The sequence below is a fragment of the Camelus ferus genome, chromosome 7, assembly GCF_009834535.1.
Source record: "Camelus ferus isolate YT-003-E chromosome 7, BCGSAC_Cfer_1.0, whole genome shotgun sequence".
NCBI lineage: Eukaryota > Metazoa > Chordata > Mammalia > Artiodactyla > Camelidae > Camelus > Camelus ferus.
Genome location: NC_045702.1, coordinates 69,012,496 through 69,030,535, shown reverse-complemented (window position 1 = coordinate 69,030,535; position 18,040 = coordinate 69,012,496). Strand labels below are relative to the sequence as shown.

At 34.0% G+C, this 18,040-nt stretch overlaps 1 long non-coding RNA gene across 1 annotated transcript; it reads left to right on the top strand.

Moving 5' to 3' along the window:
• The first annotated feature begins 294 nt into the window (after window positions 1-294).
• Window positions 295-17,153, top strand: LOC116665112. Its single transcript, XR_004321684.1, has 3 exons — window positions 295-358; window positions 13,288-13,492; window positions 17,105-17,153. It is a non-coding gene; the product is annotated as an uncharacterized LOC116665112 (long non-coding RNA).
• The last annotated feature ends 887 nt before the right edge of the window (window positions 17,154-18,040 follow it).

Below are 18,040 nucleotides of genomic sequence, written 5' to 3'. Positions count from 1 at the left end.
CTCATGCTATATGGCATGATTATCTTCATGCTACAATATACAGTTGTTAATACCAATACTAGCTATTAAGCAATAAATAATCACCAAGCAACTCTCACTTTGATGTAAGTAAGATTACCAATCCCTTTTTAATTTGATTATCAACTAAGGAGGATATGCTTAAAATCAAACAGACTATTGGACATTTTACATGAAGGGAGCTGTAACAGATCCAGCAGAATATTAAGAACAGATGAGCTGGAAGGAATGCAGGAGGCAGAATTGTTTTGCTGTAGCGATAACAGTTGGTGGTAGGAAAAGGGTTGATAGACTGGAAGTAGAGACGGTAAGAGGAACAGTTGAAGAGGACATGAATAAGGTTGGTATATTTCAACATTTTTGCTAATATCAGTGCTGTCAGTAAATATTAATATTAATTCATATATCTTTCAAACATGAACCCTGTATGTTACTTTATAGTCTAATTCTGTTGTATAGGTGAACGAAAAGACAATTATTGGAAGTTATTTATGCTTGTTTACCAACTTTGTGTAGCTCTCAGAAATTTTTTTAAGTACACATGTTTCTATTAAAATCTTTTGATTTAACATATGTATTTATAAAATTCTTTTTAATCAATTATGTGACTTTCTTTAGACTCCCCTGTGACATTTCACTACTTACTTAGTATTGAGTGAATTGTGCAACTGCATTTAAACCAAGCTGATAACATAATTTAACCAATTCATGTGGTGATGGTTTGAAGACATCTATTATTTAAGTAAAAGTAACAAAGACAAAGAGCTATAGAAAGAACTCATCAGGGAAAATGGGTGCCTGCAATTAAAGATGGTCTTTCTATTCTTCATCATCTAAATTAACTGCAGTGTCTGAAATTTATGGATCATACTTCTTTGGCCCCTCGAAACAGCTAACTTAGTTATCATGTATCATTTGGATTTTACAATACATCAAATTTACTTCATAGATTTAAATATTTAGAAGAAATAATCCAAACAAAATGCCTTTTCAATTAAATCTGTTAGGCTTGCAATGTTTTCATTGGAAATTTCACTAATTAAATATTCATACTTAGCATTAAACATTCATTGCACAAAACTGGAAACAATATTAGACGAACAACAAGCTATAGTTGTTTTACTGAAGCATTTGACTGAACAACGATGTTTAAACAAACTGAAATACTCAAAGGGAATCTTAGATGTAAAACATCATGGTTTTGAAGTCGTGTGGTTTTATTCCCAAAAGGTTTAGGCTTACTTAACACTTAACATTTCTCTTCAGATCATAAAATCTTGTGCCTTTTACAAAACAGCTCACTCATGACTCACTGCTATTCTTTCTCTAGTTCTCAGATTTTTTTCCTATATTTTTTAAGAAGTTGAACTTATTCCAAAACTGTGAATTCATTAGCAAAATCTGTATTTGTAAATTATAAAATTAACATAAATAATAATAAAACAAGATATCAAATATTCATGTTTTTGCTAGACTAGGAAAAGATGGTTAAGATGGTTTTTATATTTTTACTTCCTAACGCCTGGTTTGAGGTCGATGAGGTTGATGGTGTGAAAAAACAACACAAAATCTATGCTTAACTTATGAAAAAAACTTCTTGATATTTCATTATTACAGGAAAGTTCCAACAATGCCACTTAGATGCTGTAGGTAAAAGGGAATGAAATACTATAAATACTTACAGGGACTTTATTTTAGGTTTCAAGATCAGTATTTATTACTCTAAAAGACTTAATTTTCTCACATTAGAAAAGTATTCAGAGTAATATAAGTTGCAATATTATTATTAGAATCGCTCAATCTTACCACCCTGGGTCAAGGGGGAACCTATGTATTGTATCTTTCTTTCCTATTCTGTTTTAAACCTACTCTAATCAAATCTTCATCATCATCATGACACTGAAACTTCTCTTATAAAGGAAACCAGTAATCTTCATGCTATTAAATCCAATTGTCAATTCTCAAGCCTCATATTATTTGGCTGGCAGCCAAAACTGACATTTAGTCACTCCATGGTACATTAAAAATAGCCATGAATTCCTTAATACTTTACTCAGAGTTGAGGTCTATGTCCTCTTCCCTACATAGCGGAGGTCACGCTGGTCCAGGTTCTGGATCCAGACCCTAAGGCACAGGTAGCTTCCACTTCTTGTCTTAAAGAACACTCTCCTTCTGAGAGCCCTAAGCCGCCATGTAGTAAGTCTGATTGCACTAAGACTGCCATGTTGGAGATGCCATTTTTAAGTGCTCTGCTAGACCATCCCTGTTGAACGCAGCCTTCCAGACACCCCTGCTAAGAAGCCAGACATGCGAGGAAGCAGTATAAAGACTCTACAGATCAGTTTTCCACCAACTGAGTACCACTGAGGGTCTTCATCAAGCTATGAATAGCAAAATAACCACCTGCAGGAGCCCTGCCTGAATTCCTGAGCCACAAAATTGTGATATGGAATTCAATGGTTGCTGTATTAACTAGCTAAAACTCAACGTGGCTTGATTCACAACAGATAGCTAGAACTTGTTATCTTCCTTTTAGAATAACTTGTTCACATTGCCTCCAAGACTGCCATATTTTCTTGGTTTTTCTCCCATCTCACTGACAGCCTATTCTCTGTCTTTTTGTTGGTCGTTCCTTGGCTGGTTCACTCATTCTTTAATACTACTGTACTTAGGCTTAGTCCTGGGCCCTGTTCCCCTTCTGTCCTGTAATTTACCTTTTTGATAATCTAATACAGTCCTATAGCTTTAAATGCCATCCATGTGCTAATGAGTTCAAAGCAGAGGATATGAGATAAGACTTCTGGTGCTGGAGCCTGGATTCAAACTCGAATGGTCAGATTGTAGAGTGCCTGCTCTTAACAATGAGGCCATGATGCCTCTCTGATAAATGATGATAAGTGAACAAATACAAATCAAGAATGGCAACAGGGAGTGCTGGGCTGGTGAGAGGGTATTTTATATAGAATGGGGTAGAAATCACTGAGGTGACATTAAAGACTTGAGAGCAGATACCTAGAGGAATAGCCTTCAGGCTGAGGACAAAGGAAGCGCAAAGACTCAAGGCTGTGTGTGTCTGAGGAGCAGTGAGGAGGTTGTGGAAGCTGGACAGGGGTGAGTGAGGAGTAGAGAAGCAGGATTTAGACCAGAGACCTAACTGGCATCACAGCTTGGACAGCTCCATAGGCCACTGTCAGGAAGTTACCTTTCACTCTGAGCGGGCACATACCGGGAGGTTCTGACAGAGGAGTGACACACAGTATGTTTTACGTTCCACTGGAAATGCTAATGACCTTACCTCTGCGCAGGTTTCTAGAGTGTGTGTACCTTGTCTGAAAATAGGGCAGTAAAAAACCAATCACTTAAAATTATATTAAACATGATGTGGTGTCATAGAGCATGCTACAAAATTTGATCTCATTTTCCCATCATTTCTGACTTATTTTATGGCAATAAGAAAACCTCTATAAAGTGTACAGACACTACCACAAAGTCAAAAATATCAAAGAACTACTGAGTTAGATTGAGAGGAAAGATGTACAGCAATTTTCACAAGAATATTACAAATAAACAACTTTTCAACAGGTACAAACTTACTATGTAAGATAAATAAGTACCAGGGATATAATAAACAACACGAGGATAGTTAACACAACTGCACAGTATATTTGAAAGTTGTTAAGAAGGTGAATTCTAAAAGTTCTCATCACAAAGAAAAAAAACCTTTTTGTTTTTAGCTATATGAGAGGATGGATATAACTACTTATTGTGGTCATCATTTCACAATATATGTAAGTCAAGTAAGTCCTTGTGCTGTATACTTGAAAATTGTGCAGTGCTGTATGTCAATTATACCTCAATAAATCTAAGGAAAAGACTCATATCTACCCACATTTCTTGTAGACAAATCAAACTGAACACTTTCTACACTTAACTACTCATCTTGCCTCAAAATTCTGCTTCTTGCCAGCATCGGTGACCAGTATTTCAGTGACCACAGGAAAACCGTGTAATTTGTCATTCAAACTAGGTACTTTCAGAGTGAAAGGTGTACTGTGTTGGTTAGAGATGGAGGAACCTGGAATGTAGGGTCACCCTAGAAATCCATCTTTCAATACTCAGTTAAAAGAAACAGACGAACCAACAAAAAGACCTACTTGGAGCAACCTCTGATTCCTTTCTTTCTCCTATACAACCACCACCCAACTCTTTTCCAACTATCACAATCATTCATTTGTGCCAACTGTTTCCCAATTTCACATAGAGTCCAAGCCAAATTCCTTAACATGATTTCCAATACAGTATACATTCTGGTCTCCTTCTCATCTCTACTGTATTTCTTCCTTTTCTTTCCTTCACTCAGGCTGCTCCAGTTGTCCTGGTTTCCTTGCCTCTGACTTCGCAGTGGCTCCTCCATTGTCCAGAGTATCTTCCTGATATCTTACTGGTCTTATCTTAGAGGTCTTGCTGCTCCATTGTCATCCTCTCAATGAGTACGCCACGGACCACCCTTTCAAAATGGCATCTGGTCCCTCAACACCCCTTCTGACATTCCTGATCACCTTTTGGATGCTATAAAGTTTACTCACAGATGGGCTTTATTTTATGACATTGATTACCCCCCAACAAAGGCAAGCTCTGTATGTTTGCCAATACATTTCAAGTGCCCAATGTGTTCCCTCTTATAGATACTTAAAAATAGAAGAATAAATGAATGAATGATATTTTATAGATTGTAGACAGGCCAGTAAAAATTGCATTGATCAAATCTAGGTATGGTGAGTAAGAGAGTTTTAAAATTATATTAGGATTCTCTAATTTTTAAGCCAACATTGTTTTGAGTGTTTTTCTCATGTAGTTAATGTTTTGATATGTGTGAATGTTATTTACATTTTAAGCAACATTTGTATTTTCTTTCAGATAGCTATTTTATGTTTGTTTTTGTCACGTACTTTTTCTCTATGCCTGAAATTATTAGTAATTCTTAGCGAAAAGTGAAAGATACATGCAATCTGTTACATTATGCTTCCAGCTTGACAATTCTGTCAGCTCTGTGATTTGCAGTCCTGTACATGTTTTGATTTCTTAAAATCACACATTGAACCATTTTTGCCTTTATCCATTTGATATAAAACTAAAAATAATTGCCTCAAATATAAGTTAGTTTTAAAAACATAAAACTACTCTATCTGTAGATAGAAGCTTAGCTCTTATTTTGATGCGGCTGTGAATAAATATTGTCCTGATCTCTCCAATCTTGATGAAGCTGTGACATGCTCTATCACAGCAACTGTTGTTCCTTCATAACAGATTGAAGATTACTGCCATAGTAATTCCTTAGTTATTTTAAATATAATCTTTTCTGAAAAATATTTCTTGGATCTGATTAAAATGTGCTTGAGTCAGGTATTTATTCCTGTGGAAGGAAAACTACTTACTCATTTTATAAAAGAGTGCAAATAATGTAGGTTTCACAATTGCTTTTATCTTAATCGTTTAAAAATTTATTTAAAAGTAATGATGTTCATAAAATTTCTTCTTTGGTGTGATTTTAAAAGATTATTGAGGAAGTTATTAAAACTGATGAAGAAACAAATGCGTTTATGTGCATATATTTTCTTATTATGTTATACTTAATCTTGTTAAGAAATAAAAACAACTCACTGTTTATACTTTATAACAAAGAGGTAGCCAACTATAATTCTTTAATTTAGGTTAATTATATATGTTTTGCCTCCGACAGTAGTTTGTGCTTAGTTTTATCAGACTGAATTAATATTTCTGGCTGGCTGATTCTTCTTTCAACTAAACTGTAAACTCCCAAATATATAACCAATGAATACATTTAAAAAGTAAATACTTTGATACTATCGGTGCTCAAAAATATTAGTGAGTTAATACGTGGTGTTTTTATAGTGTGTATGTTGGAAATCATAAAACCATACTTGCCAAAATGCCAAAAACCTAACAGAAAACACATATACACAGATACACGTACACTCAAAAATTTCCAAGCTATGCTGAGTGATAGAAGCTTTACACAAAAGAGCACAAACTGCTATGATTCTACTTACATGTAGTTCTGTAACAGGCAACTTAGTCTAGAGAACGGGAACAAATGAGAACCCTAGTTGTTTACTCAAGGGGAGGAGTGAAGAGCAAGTGGGAAGGAGTACTGAGGGAACTTTCTGGATGGGTGGCAATGCTTCACAGGCATCTGAATTACAAACAGCTATGTTTACTTGTCAAAACTTACATGGTATGATTAACATCTGTGCACTTAGTTGTATGTAAATTTTACATAAAAAAGAAATGCAACAACTACTGAAAATTTTAGTTCATGATATGCATGCTCAAGTGTTTATGGCTATTCACTGTAACATTATTTCCCACTTATATATAAGTGTTTGTAAATTTTCATAATTAAAAAAGTCCTGAAAAAATTGTATATGAATTTTTTCAGGTGTTTTCTTAAAGATTTTTTAGTATAGTTACACTTTCCTTGTTTTAAATATATGAAAAATCAAGACATATTCATGTCGCCAAATATTTGATGAAATACTAAGACTAGAATCTGATAATATAATTTCAGTGTTAGTTACACTTTATATTAAGCTTTATCATTCTCTATTTGTTAAGAAAAATTGATTTGAGTCCTCAAATGAAATAAAAATCAATTAGGATTTTTTTTGCCATGAATTATTACAAAAGAAAATAATTCCACTTCTTATTTTAAAAACTGTTTTAGGTTTTCTATCCTGGAAAACTGCTGTTGCATACATTCCTAAAATTTTAATATCTTGACCAAAGTGTTTTATGTCATTCTTGTTTCTCATGTAAAAAAAAACCAAAACTGTCTTAGAAATAGAATTCTCTTAAATCTAAAGTAAATAATGGCATAACAATTATGTAAATAGATAGTACTAAGTATGAATTTGTTCTAATAGATTTGACTTGATGCACTGGTCTCTGATCAGAAAGAATGCAGTGTACTAAGTTATTACATTTGTACCAGTGTATTAAAAGGCCATAGGAAGCTTAGCAATACTTTAAAATAACTAATCAATTGCCTTTAGAGTGAAAGGCAAATCAATGTCAGTAAACCAATGGTGGGGCTGAGAAGGATGAAGTGACAGTTGATTTTATGTATCAACTTGGCTAGGCTACAGGCGCCCACTTGTTTGGTTATATGCCAGTTTAGATGTTGTTCTGAGGGTGCTTCTTAGATGTGATTAACATTTAAGTCAGAAGACCTTGTGTAAAGCAGATTATATTCCCTAATGTAAGTGGGCCTCGTCCGATCAACTGAAGGCTTTAAGGGAAATGACTGAAGCCCTGAGAATTAATTCTGCCTTCAGACTGCCTTTTGACTCAAGAATGCAACATCAACTCTTGCTGAAACTTTGAATTTGCCAGCTCCCACTATCACCAGGGCCAATTCCCCCAAATAAGTCTTTCTCTATATATGTATCCTATTGATTCTGTTTCTCTGGAGATCTCTGACTAATATAGAAAATAAAAGTTCTAAGAAAATGTGGCAGAGGTAGCAGACTATGTACTTTCTTAATGTCCCGTTTTTGCACAAACCTTACTTACCTCTTATGGTAAATACTCTACCATAAGGTAAAACTCTTGAAAAAATTGTATGTAGTGCAACAAGCAATACAGACTACTCTTTGAATACAGCCTCTGAACTGGACATATGATGAATGAACACAGAATATTTAAAAGAATACTTTTTACATTCAACATTGGCTTGCAATCCAGCAACGTAAAAAATAACAGACTGTCGTAGTCAGTTTGGGCTGCCATAACAAAGTACCATGAACTGAGTGGCTAAGACAACAAACATTTATTTCTCACAGTTCTGAGGCTGCAAAGTCCAAGATCAAGGTGCCAGAGAGCATGATTAGGTGACAACCCTCTCTATGTTATAGCCTGGCTTCATCTCTTTGTATCCTCACATGGTAGAAAGAGCAGAGAGAGGAAGCCAGCTCTCTGGTGACTCTTATTAGGGCACTGATTCCATGTGTGAGGGCTCCACCCTCATTACCTCATATAATTCTAATTACTCCACAAAGGCTTCACCTCCCAATACCATCACACTGGGAGCAGGATTTCAACACATGCATTTTAGGGAGACACAAACATTCAGTCTATAACATAGACTAAACGGTGAGAAGCTTTATTTAAGAAACCATTAGACTTTTTTTAAGTCTATTAACTTTTCTTTGCGATATACGTGAAAATTCTGTTTCAATGTGTGTATCTGGATAAGGAAAGTTACACCAAAGCAAAACACTCAAATGCAATCAATAATAAATCAACCATTCAATAACTCAAAGCAATCTGGGAGTTACTCTCAACTCTTGCCTCTTTCAATACCCAAATTTATGAACTAAAAAGTTCCACCAATTTTACCCACTAAATATTTCTTGGCTATTTTCCCTCATCCCTCTCTATTATTGCAGCTCTGTTTTATACTTCCGTCAGCTTTCCACTAGATTATTTTAGTCGTCATTTTTTCTCTGCCTCTACTCTGGGCTTAAATCTAGCCTCACACAACAGTGCTGTTTCTCTCCCATTACTCTGATCTTAGCCTCTTTTCTTCTATCAGCAGTATTCTATTTCTGTATCCTAAGGAGAAGACATTTTTAGTATGTAATTTTCAACTAAATTAGAACCTAATTTTACCAATTGTGTTCCAAGTAGCAGGCTAGCACAGAATTAAAGGATATGGGCTCTGGAATAAGAAAAGTATTTCAGTGCTGGCTCCGACACCTTGTTATCTGATCTAAATAGACTGGGCAAGACTCATAATTTCTCTAAGTCTCAGTTTCCTCATCTCTAAAATATAGAGAATAAAAGCCCCTATTTCATGCTGTTGCAAAGAATACAAAAGGTGATTATTTACAGCTCCTGACACCAGTAAGCATTCAATAAATGCTAGATGTTATTTAACTGAGAATACAGAGATGGATTTGCGGTCATAGATTATTTCAAATTTTAAAGATTTTATTTTAGCCAATTTAAATTTGCTTCTATCAGAATAATTTCTTTAAGCATGGACACACTTTAACTCCTTGATGAACTAGAATGTAATTTATTCATTCGTGTAAATCATTATTCATTTCTATGTCTTCTTCCAATACTCATTTTCTTTTAGTTCTTTTCTTGTATCATCTTTAGATACACAAATCCCTGAAATTGTTTTCCCTAGAAACTGATTTAAAAATAATTTAAACTCACCTCTAAAATCCTTACTAGTAACAATGGACCTTAAAAGATGAAAATATGTAGTGAATAACTACATTCTACTTCTAGTAAAATCATCCAGCAAAATACTAGGTAGTTTTATTTCACTGTGATGATTTAATAATCAGAAAATATGCCTTGAGACTTCTGGGTATTGTTGTATTTATTGAGTATGAACTTTTAAATAGTTGTTGGAGGACAGCATTTAAATTTATAAAAGCTGACTTTGGGCCTTTTTCTCATGTGAAGCTCATTTAGGTGCACAATATGTATATTGTTAGTTACAAAAGACTTCTAAAGGATAATTTTGAAAAAAAATTTTTGAAAACATATTTCCTTCTGCTTTATTTATTTAGTGACCTCAAAATTAAACTTAACGTCAAGTAATATTTTTGGTCAAGAAAAAGAGTTACGTTAAAAAAAAAATAGGGGCAAAAGCTGTGTAATTAAATCCGGAACGCTTATTTAGCACGTAAAAATGCCTTTATGTTTTGAATTTTGTCACTCGGTTTAAAACCTTTTGATAAATTTGATCATAGAAAAACAAGTAACATGAGAAATGCTGAGTTTGATAAAGTAAAATGTACTTTATTCTATAATTAAGAATTTGGGAATTAAAATGTGTATGTTTAAGAAAATTAAGTTTTTTAAAGCTCGGTTGTTAAAAGCAATGTGTCACTAAGTTATACAGTTTTTTAATTACTCAGTATTTAAAATAAACTGAACTGAATTTGTGAGCAAACTTTTCTTCAATTTCTAATTATTTATAAGAAATGGAAATACATTTTAACATATTATATAGGTGATATTTAACTCATGCAAATAAACTGTTAATAAATGTTGATCTAAATCTCCGATCTCTGAATTATCTCGGACTATTTTATCCAATAACCAATTATGACCTTACGAAAAATTTTCAGCTATAAATTTACTCTTACTACTTAGCTATCATTATGGTCTTTCGTAGGAAATGGCTCTATGTCCTCTCCAGATTCTAAAAGTCAACAAGTTAATTATGTGTACCACAGGAGAGGTAGAGTCCACAATTTGATGAAGAATATCTTTCATTTGGGAACAATATTGATGAGCAGTCTATGTAGTAATATTAATCCAGAACCATATGGTAAGAGGAGCTTTTGTTAAATTTCATATTTGGAATAGAGAAGGACCCCTCCCTGTATCTCAGAATGATTTATCAAAGCCCACAGCAGCCAAGCTACTTGTAATGTTTATTATATTTATACTATACCAGATGTTTTACTAGGAGAAAGATCATTTAGTTGATTAATCATTTTTATCCCTTGAAGAATAAGATCATTCCACTTTTGCATATAAATTTTTAGTGTGGAAAATTGCCAAGCTTATGAGTTATGAATTTCCGTGCTATGAAAATCTGTGTACTTAAAAAAAATCATTGAACTAGTTAGACACTACATTTTTCTACAGAAGTAAAATTATGAGTAACTATTGTTACTCTAAAAATATTTCATTCTTTTGCATTGTTTTACAGAATGTGCTTTAATGACATATTTTAAGTTTCTTTTCTTAATGATAAATAATCAGAATAAATAATTTTGCTTCATGCAAAGTGATAATCACCAACAAATTGCAAACAGCTAGGAATTTGGAAGTGTATGTGGATTCAAAACATGGGGTTTGAAGTCAGACTAGCCTGGCTTCCTTCAGTTACTGTGTAACCTTGGGCAAATTTCTTAACATCTTAGAGCCTAATCTTCCTTACTCGCAAAGTAGGCATAGACATAGCTCATCATAATGTTCTCTCAAATAAGGCATCATGTCAAAAGCTCAACACAGTAAACTAACCCAGTAAATTTGTTTCTTCTCCCTATCATTTGACTAGTAAGAAAAAGCACCCTCCTCCTCCAAAAAAAAAAAAAAAAAAAAAAAGCAAAAGGAAAACAAATCTCTGGGTATAAATAATTTTAGATTTTACCATTCAGCAATACTCAGAATTAGACCTTTTTTCCTGTACACCCAATTTTAATTGGGTTCTTTTCCTGGAACAAGGAAATTTCCAGTCACTTTAAACAATGCACTTGTTCAAAACCAATTCAAGTAAGTGCTTAAGCTAATTATTTCACAGCCAGGCTCAGACCTCCAGGGTTTAGCTGGCATGTCTCATGATGTAGTTTGTGTCTACAGTTCTCCCTTTTTGGAAACCACACATCCCCAAAACTAGGATAAGGTGTTCCTAATGTCATGAATTACATAGGATGATCTATTCTCTGCGATTTCTATCACATATAACATAGAAGAGCTCAGATCCACCATTGTTAATTAGCATTTATATCCTTGCAGTTTTGGAGATAACAGCACTATTGAGTACCGGGCTTGTGTTACCTACAAAATTCATTGGTTTATACTCTTCTGATTGTTGTTGTCAAGCAGTTTCAACAACAACTGCTGAAGATACAATATCGCTTTCTAAAGACCCAACTGCAGGCTTTCTGATTGCTCTGTCAATCAGAAGATTAACTGTGTACAATTCTGACCCTCTGTGAGGCAGGCAGGCCACTAGGAATTTCAGTCAGTGGGGTTCAAACCAGTCCGGTTGCCCTAAATAATCAGGTGGATGTGGCTGGATTAAGCCCCAGGCCACTATTTGTTGACTGACCTGCATCTTTCCTATGCAGTCAGCAGGTACCATGACAGCCTAGACAATATGAATGAGCTCTGTCTTGCTGGGTTGCACTTTAGTTTCCCTCTGAAACTGAAGTCCAGGCCATCAACCAGCCTGCTGAAAACCTTGACACCTTGCTAAATTCATATAAAGTCCTACTCCCCAAAGCTGCGTTCCCCTCTTGCCTGTCTTGAAGATCTCACATGGCTTCAGAGCTGAGTTTATTTCAACAGTGACCAGAGCAGAATTCCACTGTTGTGTTGTTGCTGTTGCTCTTGTTTGTTTTTTGGTTGGTTCATTTCATTTTGAAAAGATGACGAAAGACCAGAAGAACTGGATTATTTCAAAGAAGGGGCAATCAAAAGCCCACTTCTGCTTCTGAGCCAAAAATGAAAAAAATAATTTCACTAATTAACAAGTCCAAGGGCATATGGAGATCAATTTGGGGATCGTTACATCAGCAGTCTCCACAGTAATGTGTAGAGAGAAGTGGACAAGATATACCAGTATATGAAAAAATACTTCAAAATTCGTATCATACTAAGCTTTGGTAAAAAAAATAGAGAAATGGAGCTTTAATAATATCTAGCACAAGTTAATACTAGTGCTCTTATGTAGTCCTTCATTTACCTGATCACTTGCCTTGTAAGTTATGTGAAATGAAAGTCCTACAATGTATTGCGGCTTTTGTGTGCCATTAGATGGCTGTTGCTATGATGTCTGGCATCATACAACATACCCTCACAAGATGGACATGGCTTAAAAAATTCTTTAAATAAACTGTAGCTTGAAAATGATACTAATAATGCAAGAATTAGAATAAGAACATATTTGAGTTTGCAGAAGGGCTATTATGGAAGTAAGTCCAACATTTCAGTATTTTTGTCATAATTTTCCTTTCATAATAGCAGAATAAAGGGGCTCATGTAACTAGATAAAGTCTTCTAAATATCTGAATTTTTCATTTAATAATTTATTACACAAAATAAAGGAAATTATTGTTTACTGAGTACTAATACATGATAGGTTCTGTAATAAGCATTTTAATATGTTATCTCAGCATACACTTTGGATCCCCAAATACAAAGTTAATCTTTTCTAGGTTTTCAATATTTTTTGAGGATGCACCCAGTGCTATCCAGCCTTCAAGCCTTCAAGATAGTTCCCAATAACCCCTGTCTCCTGGAATTCATACCTTGTATGTACGCAGTCACCTTTCACACTGCATCAGGGTTTGTCCAGTGACTAACAGATTATGGTGGCAGTGATAATATGCCACTTCCAAGTGTAGGTTATAGAAGACTGTGGTTTCTATATATTCTCTCTCTTGCTCTCTTTTTCTTACTGCTCTCTTGGACCACTTACTCTGGAGGAAGACAGTTTCTATGTTTTGAACTGCCCTGTGGAGAGGTCCATTGGCAAGGAAATGAGATCTTTACTATAAGAGCCCCTGAGGGACCAGGTCTGCCCACAACTACATGAATGAGCTGGAAACTGATCCTTCAGCCCCACATGAGCCTTGAAGTGACTGCAGCTCAAGACGATGGGCAGCTTGACTGCAAACTCTTGAGACACTCTCAGGTATGTATTACCATGGTTCTTCGCTTTTTTTCCAGAAATAATGTGAAAATATATAATTAATATCCTTAAGTAATTACTTTTTATCTCTGTCTGCTTTCCTTTTGCTCAATTGAGTTGGATAACAGATCCTATGATTCAGGATATACTTCATCAAGAAAGTCACCTTATTTAATGCTCCTTCCTCATTTATAAATTGGAACTTATCATGATTGCCATTTGCTGAGTACCGACAATTTACTAAGCTCTCATCATATACTGTCTTCTTTATCCTTACAAGACCCCTTTTGGGTGGCTATTACTATTTCCACTTTTCAATTAACATACCTGAGGTTTAGTGATTACTCATGGTATGTGACTAGTAAATTGAGATTTAAACTCATCTGACACTAGCTCCAAATTTCTACTACAACCTTCCTTGTTATGCCTCTTATTACTGAGATTTCAAAAGTTTTATTAAGTAAATCAAAATATTAAATCTTGCATTTTCCAAGAACAGAATAGACACCCTGCAGCACAGGAGACTGGAGGCCCAACTGGAAAAACAGATCTGTCAGATTTTTCAGTGATTGAACCCAAAGTTGACTAAAGTCAAGAAACATCTTATACTTTGATCACAGTTACAGTATTTTATACAAATTTAGCACCTGTTCTCCCTAACAGCTTCTAAATGTGGGGAGAGACTTGGGGATTTTCCTCCCTTCAGCTTGAAAAGGTGCAAAAATGTCTCTAACATCTACACTATCCCCTCACTTTCTTTTTCTGAGGCAGAACATTTTCAGTAAATCACACGGTTGGAGTCAGCCAAATGTAGGTTGTGCTCTCTGGACCTCAATTTCACTATCTACAAAGTGGGGTGAGTAATCCTAGCATTTAGGATTGTTCTGAGGATTCATTGTGGATTAGACAAATAGTAGTATATAAAAATGGTATATATCACAGGTCCACAATTTTGAAATCCAAAATGTTTTGAAAGTTATAGACTTTTTATAATTAATTTGGGGAAAATGTTTAATCTGAATTGATACAAGACTGCTTAAAGAATGAATAATTTATTTTTCACTGCAGGCATTTTAATGAGTTTAACCATAAATTGTAGCCCTAGACTCTAGAGGAAATATGACACAAGATATGGTAGATGTAGCATTTAACTTTTTAAAATCCTCAAATCTTGAATTCCAGTAAACATCTGGCCCTGAAGTTCTGGAAGAAGTATATGGATATAATATTATTGTTACTAAATAGAATTAAATTCTAGACTAAAACTTCTATTCAGTATATGAAGTGGCTATAGGTAGTAATACTATTCATTAGGTTTTACGTTGAACTTTCAAGATTTATACCAAAACACTTTTGACTCGAAATGAGAAAATTAGCTTTATAAGTGGCAATTGGTAAAATTAATATGACCTTTTCAAAGCTGAAGAAATTGAATTATATAAAGATATATTTAAGTAAAATTAAAGCAAAAATTAAGATCACAGATGGGATCAAGAATACGTAATTTACTTCCTTTGTGTTGAGCTCCATGATTAGACACCTTCCATTTTCAGCTCAAGCACTCCTGGAAGTGATCCATTTTGCAAAAGGACCTCACTGGCAACAAGAAAATAGCACCCTGTCTTTTCTATCTTTATTTTTCAAATTAAGGCACTCAATCTAAAATTTTGGAGAGGAATGTTTTCATGTGTCCCTTCTGTTTGCAATTTTTTAATACAAATTTGCTCTAGCATATAGTTTGGAAAATACATTATAGGAATATGTGTATGCAAGAAAACAAACACACATCTATGCAAACCTATATATCTATGCTTGTTAGCCATCTAGTGGCTTTGAAATAAAATTCATGGCAAAAGTAGAAATTATTTTGTTATCTTAACTACTCTTATGGAATATTTATTGTTTAAATTATAAAGCATTTAAAAATATTTATACATAATCATTTAGATATGTTTTGAAGTCAAGCTTCATTTAGCAAATCTTATTTTCAATTTTTTATGAACTCTATCTACTCATTTTACTCTTGACTTTTAATTAACAAAATTTGAGCTACTGCTACACTAACTTAGTTTCACTCCTTACTGAAATCTATGTTGATGGTAAAGCAAAAGTTTTGCTCCTTTGTCTTATGTTAAAAAGTTTGTCTTTTCTGCCACAGGATTGCTGTAAATTTTAAGAACCTTAAGGGTTGTGTTTTGTATCAGTATGGGAACACAGACTAGGCTCAATTTCAAATATTTAGATTCCATATAAAAAGGAACTAAAAACATCCCTATATTTTGTTCCACTGAGTGCTCTATATAAAGCGATCATCTTTCTTATTGATCATTTTATACACTATTGTATTTACCCACTGATATTTGACCGCAACTCAGAATGATAGCCTTATTAAATCAGAATTAGAACTGAACACTTCTTACAGCAACTTAAAAATTTTCCAGTGAGTGAATAACTGCTATATTCTTATAAGTTTTCTAAATTCGTAATATTCTATGTGAAGGACTTGTTTATTTTTTAGGAATTTTGAGTTATAATGCATCCATTTTCTTGGGATAACAACTCATTATAGAAGGATGTTCATGAGTGATTTTTCCAGAAGGGAAAGTATGTCTCCCATCTTAATGTTCTTCTTTTCTGTTATTTTCTGGCATGTTATTAGATTATCAACACCCATTGAAAAACGGATGTTTTCATTGTTACAAGGTAAAGGAACAGGTGACTTTCAACAGTAAACTAAAGAGTTTTTCTTTAGAGTCCTTATGGACATGATTCTCATCTTTCTTTAATGGGAATTTTAATCTTTATATCTCAGTTTAAATTAAATTTAAACACTTTTAAAAGTTAGAAGACTTTTGTAGGAAGGTTTTTAATTGCTATTTCTATTTCCTTTCTAGTGATCGGATTGTTCAAGTGTTCAGATTCTTCTTGATTCAGTCTTGGTGGACAGTATGTTTCCAGAAACTTGTCCATCTCCTCTAGGTTATCCAGTTTGGTTCCATATAGTTTTTCATAATATTCTCATATGATATTCTGTATTTCTATTTTGTTTGTTGTAATTTCTCCATTTTCCTTTCTTATTTTGCTAATTTGTGCTCTCTCTTTTTTCTTCTTTATGAGTTTGGCCAGAGGTTTGTCAATTTTATTTACTTTTTCAAAACACCAGCGTTTGGTTTGGTTGACTTTTTCTATGGTCTTGTTAATCTCTATTGTATTTATTTCCTCTCTGATCTTTATTATTTCCTTCCTTCTGCTGCTTTTTGGGGCTTTTTGTTCTTCTTTTTCTAATTCATTCAGGTGGTGGGTTAAATTGTTTATTTGAGATTGTTCTTCTTTTTTGAGGAAGGCCTATATCGCTATAAACTTCCCTCTTAGCACTGCCTTTGCTGTGTCCCATAGGTTTTGAGTGGTTGTGCTTTCATTGTCATTTGTCTTAAGGTATTTTTCAATTTCAGCTTTGATTTCCTCATTGACCGATTGTTTTTTCAGTAACATATTGTTTAATCTCCATGCTTTCCTTTTTTTCTTTGTTTCTCTGTTGTTGATTTCTAGTTTCATGGCATTGTGGTCAGTAAAGATGCTTGAGATAATTTCTATCTTCTTAAAATTTGTATCCAGAAGGAACCCTACTTCAGGATGACACCTGCACCCCAATGTTCATAGCAGCACTATTTACAATAGCCAAAACATGGAAACAGCCTAAACGTCCATCAACAGGTGACTGGATAAAGAAGAGGTGGTATATTTATACAACGGAATACTACTCAGCCATAAAAACCGACAACATAATGCCATTTGCAGCAACATGGATGCTCCTGGAGAATGTCATTCTAAGTGAAGTAAGCCAGAAAGAGAAAGAAAAATACCATATGAGATCGCTCATATGTGGAATCTAAAAAACAAAAACAAAAACAAACAAACAAACAAAAACAAAGCGTAAATATAGGACAGAAATAGACTCATAGACAGAGAATACAGACTTGTGGTTGCCAGGGGTATGGAGGGTGGGAAGGGATAGACTGGGATTTCAAAATTGTAGAATAGATAAACAAGATTATACTGTATAGCACAGGGAAATATACACAAAATGTTATGATAACTCACAGAGAAAAAAATGTGACAATGAGTGTGTATATGTCCATGAATGACTGAAAAATTGTGCTGAACACTGGAATTTGACACTATTGTAAAATGATTATAAATCAATAAAAAATGTTAAAAAAATGAAAAAGTTAAAAAAAGTTAGAAGACTTAACTACCTATATTAGGGATTTTTACATTTAAACTACTTAATTCTTTTTACAAAGAACTTACATGTCTTTTCTTGAAAGAATACTGCCTGTGAGCTAATTACATGAATTACATATTTATGCTTACAGTTTCTTGGCTTTCCAAATGGGATATTTGGCAGGAACTATTTTTAGGTTTCAGAAAATAGATACATAAGAAATAAATCTAAAATATAATGTCTCCATTCAGATAGAGCAGAACAGGGCAAGCCTCTCCATTTACAGATGAACAAAAAGATTTAGGAAATCAGAATCCTATCTAGGA